The sequence below is a fragment of the Anas platyrhynchos genome, chromosome 19 (assembly GCF_047663525.1).
Source record: "Anas platyrhynchos isolate ZD024472 breed Pekin duck chromosome 19, IASCAAS_PekinDuck_T2T, whole genome shotgun sequence".
In the NCBI taxonomy this organism is placed as follows: Eukaryota; Metazoa; Chordata; class Aves; order Anseriformes; family Anatidae; genus Anas; species Anas platyrhynchos.
Window position 1 is genome coordinate 15,250,599 of NC_092605.1, and position 11,763 is coordinate 15,262,361.

The 11,763-nt window shown below is 48.5% G+C and overlaps 1 long non-coding RNA gene across 1 annotated transcript; it reads left to right on the plus strand.

Annotated features, from left to right (window-relative positions):
• The first annotated feature begins 762 nt into the window (after positions 1 to 762).
• LOC139999089 (uncharacterized) lies at positions 763 to 8,979 on the plus strand. The gene is made up of 5 exons (XR_011804133.1): positions 763 to 897; positions 2,780 to 2,904; positions 3,121 to 3,187; positions 4,770 to 4,940; positions 5,843 to 8,979. It is a non-coding gene; the product is annotated as an uncharacterized lncRNA (long non-coding RNA).
• Positions 8,980 to 11,763: the final 2,784 nt, after the last annotated feature.

The following is an 11,763-nucleotide window of genomic DNA, read 5'->3' on the forward strand; positions in this document are numbered from 1 at the left end:
GCAACAAAAGTCTAGATATAAGGAAAACAAAATCAAAACATTCCTTCTCTGGTACCCATAAGAAAGTAACAGACCATGTAAGTAAGTAATGGACCATGCTGCTCAGACAAAATGTCCAGAAATCCCAGATCAAACTTGCTCCAACTGTAGCAAGAGCCCAAAGTCATCAATAAAAAGTCTTGTAGAAGATTTCCAGCAGAGGTAAATGACTATCTCTATAACTCTGCAGTACTGGCTGAAGTTGTCATTCTCTCAGCTCAGAGAAAAAGATTCAGAAAAAAATATGGCATGGAATATTCTGAATCTAGTAGGAGGGATAGTTTTTATGCACTTTAAAGAAAGAGAGTGAGATAATGCAATGCAATGCTTTGTGATGTGTCTTTAAAGGTGGAGAGAAACTGACTTAGCGTGAGTCTCATCATGGCAACCCTCATTTGTGTCCTGGCATTCATTTTCTACATCCATTTTGTATGCTAGGTAACGGAATAGCAAAGTGCACTGCTGCTTATAAAAAGGTACCAACATATATATATTTTTTCAGTGTTCAATAAAGACACATTACTTCTCTTTGCCCCTGTTATCCATAGCAAACTGATTTGTCAGTTTCTGAAACTCTTTTGAGACCTGGAAACTAACATGCAATGAAATATCCTTGAAAGATATTTGATCATGGTTGAACTGCTTTGTGGTAAACGTTTGGCTGTAAAGGACTTTTTGATATTAAGCTCTTCTCAGTGTTCTGTGGAAAGTCGGTTAATTGGGTTCACATGAAAAAGATTTGATAATGGAGAGGCTGCAGGGGTGGTTTCTATGAGCAGAGCCCAGCAGCTGGCCCATGTCACAGCAGAGCGAGCTGAAGATGGCTCCAAAAAGGAGCTGCTGCTGGCCAGAGCCAAGGTAGGGAGTGCTGCTGGGTGGGCTTCGGGGGAGCAGATTTAAGGAAGGGGGGAAAATACTGCTGTGCAACAGCAGCTGGGAGAGAGGATTGTGAAAGCGTGAGAGAAGCAGCCCTGCAGCTCCCAAGAGAAGTGCCGCAGGAGGGCAGGAGGTGCTGCAGGCAGGCAGCAGCAGTTCCCCTGCGGGCTGTGCAGGGAGAGGCCCCTGGTGGAGCAGGCTGTCCCCCTGCAGCCCATGGGTCCCCCATGGAGCAGATCTCCACGCTGCAGCCCCCCCATGGGTGGAGGAGCCCCCGGTGGAGCAGGTGGATGTGGCCTGGAGGAGGCTGCGGCCCATGGAGAGCCCCCGCAGGAGCAGGCCCCGGGCCAGAGCTGCAGCCCGTGGAGAGGAGCCCACGTGGAGCAGGGGCAGAGAGGGACCGAGAAGGAGTGGTGGAGATGAAGTGCTACAGAATGACCACAACCCCCAGTCCAGTCCCCCTGTTCCCCTGCGCTGCACGGGGGGAGGAGCTGGAAGAGCTCAGATGGGGGGAAGGAAGGTGTTTTTGGTTTCTTTCCTTTGGTTCTCACTTGTCTAGCCTGGTAGTAGTAGTAGTTAGGCAGGAAATCTTCCTGTGTCCCTATGCTGCGTCTGCTTTGCCCATCACGATCCTTGTTGAGCGATCTCCCTGTCTTGTCTCAACCCTTGAGCCCTTTGCCTCGTATTTTCTCTCCCTTTCTCTTTGAGGAGGGGGAGGGAGAGAGTGGCCGTGATGGAGCTCGGCTGCCCACCCACCGAAAAGCACTGCAGCTGCAAAGTACTGGAAAAGTTTTCAGAAGCAACAAGGTGTTTAACAAGGAAATGTATAGTTTCCTTTTTCAGGCTTCCTAAATAATTGGGCTTATTTCATATTCCCAACTCGGAGGAGGAGAATTGTTGATTTCACCTTCTTTTTTCTTCCTTGGAAATCAAAGGTGAACAGCTCTAAAAGGAAGGGGAACGTATCAGAAGCAAGCTTTTTTTGGCTTGTAATCCTTTCTTAAGGAAAAGATTTCTCACACACCTTCCCCAGATGTAGGGGGGCAGAGAATAATTTTGGAACTACTCCAATTAAAGTCAGCTTGGGGAGAGTGGGACTTCTCTACTTGTTTCTGAGACATTCGCATTAGCAAGAGAGAGTGTTGTGTTGCCGCTGCCAGGGGCCTACGGTGATGACTTCAGAAACAGAATTGAATGATGTCACTGTGACACCTTGGTAACAGCTGCCTCTGAGCAAGTTTAGCGAGGAGGGACAGAGAAGTGTGCTGGATGAAACCACGTGAGGACTTGTGGATCCCACGTTGAGGTGCATCGAGAGGGCCCACCCTTCTGTAAGTGTTTGGATGCTTCATTTTAGATTTCTGTAGTTTGTGTAAAGTCCTTTCACAAGCATGAAGTTTGGTACTTTGGCTCAGGGATGTAGCTGCAAAAAGAGTGACAGGTGCAACATGTGGCTGAGGGCCTCTGCACGTTCTCTCTTTCCCACACACGATCAAGAAAGAAGGGTAGACAAATAAGAGTGTGCTGTGGTCCTGCCATAGACCTCAAGTGCTACAGCATAAGCAAGAGACTTAAAAGTAGCCCATCACATGAAACTTCAGGACAGCAATGCACTTCATCAGCTGGTCTGGCCTGTTGAGTGGAGTGTCTCAGGATGGAGTGTATGAAGATGCACTCCATCTGCTTTCAGATTAGCACTTGTAGTGAGCAAGCTGCCTGGCCTTAACATTTTTCATTTCATTTTTCACCCGACTTTTGCTGGTTCTTCTTGGTCTAGAAAAAAAAAAAAAAACAAAAAAAAAGTGAACTCAGATCAAAATAGAAGGATTTCCTTTTCATTAATTCCATGTTCTTAACTTGACAGGTTTGGTTATTGACGTAGAAGGGACATATCTGGCCTGACTGCAACACCCATGCTCGCAGTGTGGGACAGTTCTCATAAAGGTGATTCCGTGTAGTTTCTGGAAACGAAGACATCAGATGGCAAAGGTAATCTCCCAAATTTTTTTATTTTTCTTATTTTTTTTTGTGCTAATGCAGGAAAGGCAAGTAAGAGTAAAAGTAAGAGTCCAGATAGTGTAAGAAGCAGCAGCTGTGAAGGAAACTTCCTTCTGGCTGATATGGCTCCATATCTAGTTGTGGAGGTCATAGTGCAGGTGGAAGCATGTTCTCGTCCAAATACTTAGCTCTCTGTTTTCACAACAGGTCGAGCAGCAGAATGTCTTTGAAACAACTGTGCCTGTGACCAAGTTCATGCATCGTGGTAGACAAGGTAAAAGCTCTGGACAAGCAAAGGGGAGGGCTGGATGGGCATGCAATACGATCACTTCAATCTTCTCTCTCTAAGAAACCTTACTGAGAAAACAAAACAGAACAGAACAAATGAAACAAAACTCTCCAGACAGCTCTGGTGTTGCTGTAGGATGGAACACAATTGTTTTCCTTACAACCCCCCAGTTATTTCCATGTCTGTTCTGGACCTTGGGATCTCTTTTGGGAGCTACATTACGCAGAGCAATACAATAAGGCTGAGATCACCGCTGCCTCAATGTAATGCAAAGGTGAAGGCCTTTCTGACAGGCAGTTTGGAAATGAATGCAGCCCCATCTTGTCAGCATCAGAGCAGAGCCAGCTCCAGATGGCTCCAAAAAGGAGCTGCTGCTGGCCAGAGCCGAGGCAGGGAGTGCTGCTGGGTGGGCTTCGGGGGAGCAGATTTAAGGAAGGGGGGAAAATACTGCTGTGCAACAGCAGCTGGGAGAGAGGATTGTGAAAGCGTGAGAGAAGCAGCCCTGCAGCCCCCCAGGTGAGCGCCGCAGGAGGGCAGGAGGTGCTGCAGGCAGGCAGCAGCAGTTCCCCTGCGGGCTGTGCAGGGAGAGGCCCCTGGTGGAGCAGGCTGTCCCCCTGCAGCCCATGGGTCCCCCATGGAGCAGATCTCCACGCTGCAGCCCCCCCATGGGTGGAGGAGCCCCCGGTGGAGCAGGTGGATGTGGCCTGGAGGAGGCTGCGGCCCATGGAGAGCCCCCGCAGGAGCAGGCCCCGGGCCGGAGCTGCAGCCCGTGGAGAGGAGCCCACGTGGAGCAGGGGCAGAGAGGGACCGAGAAGGAGTGGTGGAGATGAAGTGCTACAGAATGACCACAACCCCCAGTCCAGTCCCCCTGTTCCCCTGCGCTGCATGGGGGGAGGAGCTGGAAGAGCTCAGATGGGGGGAAGGAAGGTGTTTTTGGTTTCTTTCCTTTGGTTCTCACTTGTCTAGCCTGGTAGTAGTAGTAGTTAGGCAGGAAATCTTCCTGTGTCCCTATGCTGAGTCTGCTTTGCCCATCATGATCCTTGTTGAGCGATCTCCCTGTCCTTGTCTCAACCCCTGAGCCCTTTGCATCGTATTTTCTCTCCCTTTCTCTTTGAGGAGGGGGAGGGAGAGAGTGGCCGTGATGGAGCTCGGCTGCCCACCCACCGAAAAGCACTGCAGCTGCAAAGTACTGGACAAGTTTTCAGAGCAACAAAGTGTTTAACAAGGAAATGTATAGTTTCCTTTTTCAGGCTTCCTAAATAATTGGGCTTATGTCATATTCCCAACTCGGAGGAGGAGAATTGTTGATTTCACCTTCTTTTTTCTTCCTTGGAAATCAAAGGTGAACAGCTCTAAAAGGAAGGGGAACGTATCAGAAGCAAGCTTTTTTTGGCTTGTAATCCTTTCTTAAGGAAAAGATTTCTCACACACCTTCCCCAGATGTAGGGGGGCAGAGAATAATTTTGGAACTACTCCAATTAAAGTCAGCTTGGGGAGAGTGGGACTTCTCTACTTGTTTCTGAGACATTCGCATTAGCAAGAGAGAGTGTTGTGTTGCCGCTGCCAGGGGCCTACGGTGATGACTTCAGAAACAGAATTGAATGATGTCACTGTGACACCTTGGTAACAGCTGCCTCTGAGCAAGTTTAGCGAGGAGGGACAGAGAAGTGTGCTGGATGAAACCACGTGAGGACTTGTGGATCCCACGTTGAGGTGCATCGAGAGGGCCCACCCTTCTGTAAGTGTTTGGATGCTTCATTTTAGATTTCTGTAGTTTGTGTAAAGTCCTTTCACAAGCATGAAGTTTGGTACTTTGGCTCAGGGATGTAGCTGCAAAAAGAGTGACAGGTGCAACATGTGGCTGAGGGCCTCTGCACGTTCTCTCTTTCCCACACACGATCAAGAAAGAAGGGTAGACAAATAAGAGTGTGCTGTGGTCCTGCCATAGACCTCAAGTGCTACAGCATAAGCAAGAGACTTAAAAGTAGCCCATCACATGAAACTTCAGGACAGCAATGCACTTCATCAGCTGGTCTGGCCTGTTGAGTGGAGTGTCTCAGGATGGAGTGTATGAAGATGCACTCCATCTGCTTTCAGATTAGCACTTGCAGTGAGCAAGCTGCCTGGCCTTAACATTTTTCATTTCATTTTTCACCCGACTTTTGCTGGTTCTTCTTGGTCTATGTTTCACCCATCTCCCTGCCCCAGAGCGACACAAGTAAAGCTCTTAAGCAATTGCTAACCTATTCTCAGTGCTCACGAGTCCCAAATCACTCATTTTACAATCTATAAACCATGGCAGCTGGCACCTAGTTGGTACACGGTGACACTGCACACGTTGGCAGTGTCGTCAGGAGCTGCAAAGTCAGAGCTGTGGGGGTTAAGGGAAAACCACACATCAGTTTAGCAACTTGGCTCCCGTAGGATACTTCCTACGGCAGGAGTTTCAGCAAAGCCACTCAGAGGGACCTGCTGGCTAATTCAAACGGGACTTCTGCTGGAGCAGTCAGAAGGCAGCAGGAGATATCCAGTGGGCATCGCTGTCAGTCTGTGGCAGTTTGGGGTCCAGGTATCAGTGGTTAGGTGGGGTTTTCTCTGCTTCACTTTCTCCAAAGCTGTGAAAAAATATTTCTTTTACAGCACTGTACAGTCCCACGTTAAGGATGGAACCAGCTGCATCAACTTCCAGTACGACGGTGTTGTAAAAAAGGTGCCTTTGATGGTCAGGAGCACAACAGCTCTGCTGATGTGTTATTTAAGTGTGTTCTTACATCTGAGTTTCCTCATAGCAGTATGTAGCTGAGGGGGTCCAACTTTCCCAGGGAAGATTTATGGTTTTTCTCCTACCAAGCACCAGCTCAGTATACAAAGCTCTGTTAATAACACCCAAGCATGTAGATGTTAAACTGAAACTGCTTTTAAACCTAGTTGTTGTTACAAAAATAGCTTAATACACCATCTTCAGAGGGTAAAAATTCACATGGAAGTACAGAAAAATCCAGAAGCGCTTCCTGAGCTTCAGTTTACCAACAGCACCATCGGATTTAGATCGTGGCCTGGCAGCCAGGATGCAGGGTCTGTAAGCATTGCTGCGATGTGGAAGTTGCAAGGCAGGTTTCTGGCCTGCCCTGACTAAAAGACCTTTTTTTTTCATACAAACAGCGTGCCAGGTACGCTGTAATGCCAATGTGCCAGGTCAATAGAGGATGTCAAACAACAGAGGCGTTTATCCTAATTTCTGGCATGAAAACACTTTTAACAGCATTCTTTTCACCAAGAAACCCCTCTCTATCTTCTCCAATACTCCAGGATCTGCTGCAGCTGCAGCAGCCGCGCTGCTACAACCCACATCTTTGCCAAATCTTTTCAATAATTGTGCTTTACCTCGGCAATGTTGAGGTCACTCCTCTTCCTCCTCCAGCTGAGGAAGCAGCTCGCTGGCTCTGCCACACCGCAGGTGCGGAAGCGAAAGCTGGGAACACAGGAGTCAAACTCTCAGTGCTCACAAAGCCACCAGGGCACAGGCCTGACACAGAGGCACCCCGGATCCACTCTCCCTCCCCGCTGCGAGGCTCGCAGCAGCCCCGACCCGAAGCGCACACAATGCTTCGCATGGTGATGTCACCGCTGATTCTGAGTCCCCAGGTGAGGATCTGCCTCACCACTCTCAACGCTGGGGTTGGGTTTTGGTTTTGTTTTTTTTTTTTCTTTTAAACATTCACAGCTTATGGGAAACCATCAGGTAAACCACAGATGGCTAGGGAAGAAGTCCCACACGAGGGAAGTCCGTGCTTTTCTTCCAGGCAGCAGCACGTGCTTTAACACGCCGCGTTCGACAAAGCAGCTCTCCCCGTTTTGCTCAGTGGCAACAGGCACGACTGCAACGCACACAGGTGTAGGCAGCACCTGCAGGTCCCAAACCCTTAACCGGTTTGTAGAGAGCACCAATTTTTGAAGTAGTGGTTTTCCCTTAATCCATGACCCCTTCTTTCCTTTATTTAAAGCGGGTGGCTCTCCTCCATTTTCCTCCTCAGTGTCTGAGCAGACACTGGGAATCGTTTCTGGAGGAAGGGCACTGCTGAAGCTCCTACATCTACTCTCCGAGAAAAGAGAGTATGTCAAAGAATACAGATTTCCTTTCTTTTTCCCTTTTGAAATACAATTTCTGATATCAACGCTGCGGCCTGGCAGCAAATACCTACGGGACTAAAGAGGATTCCTCATCCTCACTGTAACGTTGTAGTTAACCTCCCAACGAACCCATCTCCCCAGGAAGCGGCCATTTGAGATGGGAAGGGGCAGAGCAAGAGGAAGCTCTCCTTAGCCTAGCTCTTCCCCCAACACCACCTCGCCACCCAGCACCAAATTCAATTCACCTGCTCCACCCGATCAGTCGAACGGGCGTCCGACGCTGGCACACGCCACAGCGGTGGTTCTGACGTGGCTTAAATCACCTATCCGCAGAATATCTCGGGTCTGTACGCTCCAATAACGCAGTAGTTGAGAAATAACGCCCAGAGCTCACACTCTGAGTGCAGCCCAACAGCACCGAAGCACCGGGAGGCTAAACATTCCCAACCTGGCAACAAGGCTGACCCAAGCAACAGCACGGAACCCTTCTGCACCTTCAGCGTGGACATCAGCGGAAGGAAACACAGATTTTTCTTTTCTCCTGGGGCTGCACCGCTCAGGGCCAGCAGAGCAGTGCTTCCCCTTCCCTTCTCTGTCTGTGCCAAGATCGTGCCTCGTCTCTCGAGTCCTGCCCGTGATGGTGCCTGGCCTCAGCCCCTTGAGGCGGCCATTCCTCCACCACCGCAGCTCTCTTGGCAAGCTGCGAGTCATTTTATGTCTTGTCACGGCTTTCCAGAGCCAGGCACACAGGTTCTGGAGAAGGCTGGGGCAGGACAAGCCTGCTTTAAGCCCCAAACCTGCCTCCTTTACTGTCTCCTCTCAGGCCAGGCCTACCCTCCGGGCCCAGCAGCACTCATCCTGCCTGCCCCAGGACCCGCAGGTTGCACCCTGTGGTAGCAGCAAAGAGCCCCCCAAATGTCTGTCCTGGGGTACACAGGGGTGAGGCAGCCCCGTCACTGCACAGACACCCGTGGGACACGTCACCAGAGCCGCTATCGGCTTGGCAATTAAGGACGTGGGAGAGGAGCCCACGTCACGCAAGCATTCGTGGCTGCCCTGGACAAAGAAAGAAACAGTGGCTGTTTTTCTCCCCATTTAAACAGCTAAAAGCACCGCTAACAGTTTCTTTCTTTGCGTCCAGCCTGTACTACGTTTAAAGAAAGAAGCAGCTTCTGCTGAGGAGGTGGAAGATGCTGTCAGCAGAAACACCGTGCCTAGAATGCGAGCAGGGAAGACAGCGATGCTGCGAAATAAAGCTTTTACAGCCGCTTCAGATCAGTTGGCCCGGGCTCCAAGGGTCAGACACCCATCTGGGAAGATTGAATTTCCTCCTCGATAGCCTTGCCCAGCTCAATCTTGCCATCCTGACTTGGCTCCAGAGAAAGCCTCTTATTAAAGGCACAGAGAAACAATAGCTTCTCGGCCAAAAACTAGGAGTTCAAGCAATCCAGTGAAAAAGCTGTGCTTGGGAACAAGAATGTTTCAGAGGCTAGTTGATTTTAGTTCTCATCGTCACTCGTGTCATGGCAAAGGGCCTCTACAGAGGCAAAAGAGTCTCAGCACTGAGGTAGGACATAGCTCAAACACCAGCCCCAGAAGGTGGAGATCATAGCCTTGACTCACCCTAAAGGCATCACAGAAAGGGCACCAGGTAAGAGGACAAGGAGGGTTTTGGCTCTAGGGTTAGTTTGTCACATAGCCCAGGAGCCACTGGCTTTGGCTAGCATTTGACAACTGATTCTGGACCTTGAATGGACGAAGCCATACTCTGCCTCTGAATAATGAGGCTTGCATAGAGAGAAAACCCACACTGCCTATAGGGACTCTGTCATAGCAGTGGGCTTGCTTCTTGATCCCCATCCCTCTTTCCACCCTGCAGGCCCTACTTGCACGCTCTGCCTTGCTTAGATGGGAAGCTCAGCCATTCATCCAGCACCACGAGAAGATGTGGGATTAATTTCACAAGCTGGTGGACACACTGAGGACGTCACAGTTAGATGTGGGCACATTTTATTCTCTGGATGCACTCGCGCATTGTTTCTGTTCAACAGCCAAAGCTTTATTGATACAAAACCATTTCCCTTCTCCCCCACCCCCAGCATGTTTTATTTATTTATTTATTTATTTTTAAATTTTGTATATGTATCCCTTTTCCCACCCCTCAACTGCTCGTCCACTTCTGATTTGAGTAATATCTCTGCTTGGAGTCTGTTTTCTCAGAAGAAGCTAACTGACAATTCATTCATTTTTTTTTTTCTCCCAAGAACCATATAAATTACATGCAAAACATTGTACATAGAGATTAGTATCAAAATGCAATACAGATCAGGTGCACTTTAAGCTGGACTCTAGGATATGGCAAACACACCAGGGTACATATTGCTTTGAAACCACCATTTTTTTTTAATGTCATGCATACCACATAATATTCAGTCTTTTGTTTTGTATTTTTCTGTTTTTATACAAAAATACCAGTGCTTATTATACTAGTTACTGGAAAAGAAAAAAAAATCAGATCTGTGTGTCCTCTTCAAATCAAAATTTTGTTGTGAGAGCACTGGATAAATATATATACACACACCAACAAGTGTCATAAGCTTTGCCTTTGCTGAAGGAAGATAAATAGTACCAAGAAAATCTGTCTAGTTTGTTTTACAGGCTTGTCTTTCTCAGTATGGAACAAACTGACCTCCCTGGTCTAACTTTGCAGTTGCCTATTCTGCCTTTGTCCTGGAGAGAAGAGCAAGAAAAGAACAAATCTATTTTTGCACTCCAAAAAACGCATTAGAGGAGGATTATCACACCCACCTAAGGGTACTTCCTTGTTTGTTTATAAAGCACCAAGTATTTCTCTTGGACAGAGACTGTTGCTGGCTTGCTTTGTGCCTTCCATTTATAATAAAGATATTATAAAAAAGATATTATAAAAAAGATAATAAAGATATTAAGATGCTTACCCCTTGTTTTTTACCCTCCTCTTTGGGTCCAAACACCTAGATGGAGGGTGCAAAACAACACTTTTGAACCCAGACCCTGAGCTGCAGAGTCCAAAGGCCCAGCTTTCAGCTCCAAAGCCTGACTTGGAGATACAAGACACGCCCTCTCCTCCTCCTCACTGCCTCTTGCCTCCTCCCCTCCTGATATTTTAACCGTCTCAAACCTCATTATTAGGGCCCCATGCTTCCTTATTTCACCCCAAATCCCTATGTTCAGGGTCCACAACCTCCACTTGGTATCTGAACTCTTCTTCTGATTGCCTTATCCAAGGCAATCAGAAGGGCACCCCTCCTTTTAAATTCGCAAATCCTCATGCTAGGAGCCAAGGCCTGAATTTTGGGGTCCAAACATCCATTTCGAGGAAGCAGAGAGTGGAGGGCGGGCCGCACTGTCCACCATTTTTAGGCCACAGCATCACATATTAGGGCAGAAAGCCTCTTCCTTGGGCTTGAAAGCCTTGTCTGAAAGGGTAACCCCTCCTTTTTAGTGGCTTTTTCTTGCTTACACATTAATCTTATAGACCAGGCTGCCACTTACAAGGAACAAACCCCTATTTTTAGGGTCACAATTTTATTATAACCTTATTATTGCCACATCAGGGCCCAGGGACCATCTCTGGAACCGGGAGCAGGGCCTCTGTGGCAGGTCCTGTCCCAACGGACACAACGGACCTGGTTCCCTGCAATGCGGACTTCTTAGATGGCGAGGCCTTATTGGAGAGGAACAGCCCTCCTTTCAAATTCCCAAATCCTCATGCTAGGAGATGAGGCCTGAATGTTAGAGTCCAAAGCCTCCTCTTTGGGTCCAAACACCCATCTGGAGGGATCAAAGCATCACTTCAGGATCCAGACAGAGGAAGCGGGCTGCGCTGTCCATGATTTTTAGGCCCCAGCATCACATATTAGGGCAAAAAGCATCCTCCTTGGGCTCAAAAGCCCTTTTTAGAGAACGAACCCTCCTTTTCCGTGCCAGGATCATCATTTGCTGAGTCAAGGCCTGACAGTCACATCCCAAAGGCTCAACCTGAGAGCCCAAAGCCTCTTTTTTAGCACCCAGAGCCTTCTCCTTGGGACTCAAAGCCTCAGGTTGGGGTACAAAGGCTCATTTTCTGGGTTCAAAGCCCCATTTTAGTGTCCAGAGACCCCCATGCTAGGCTCTAAAACTTCATTCTTCATGGCTGACGTCTCATGCTCAGGCTCCAAACCCTGATTTTCAGGGCCCAGACGCTGCTTTGGGATCCTAAGCCCCCTCCTGATTGCCTACCTACTCCTTTGTAGGGCCAAGAGTCTACTTTTTGGTGACCAAAGCCTTAATATTAGGGCCCAGAGACCCACCTCTTGAATTCAGAGCCGCCTTCTTGGGGCCTTCCTCATTAGGGCCAAATGCCTCATTTTCACCCTATAACCCCTTCTCTTCAGGGCTAAGAGCATCTT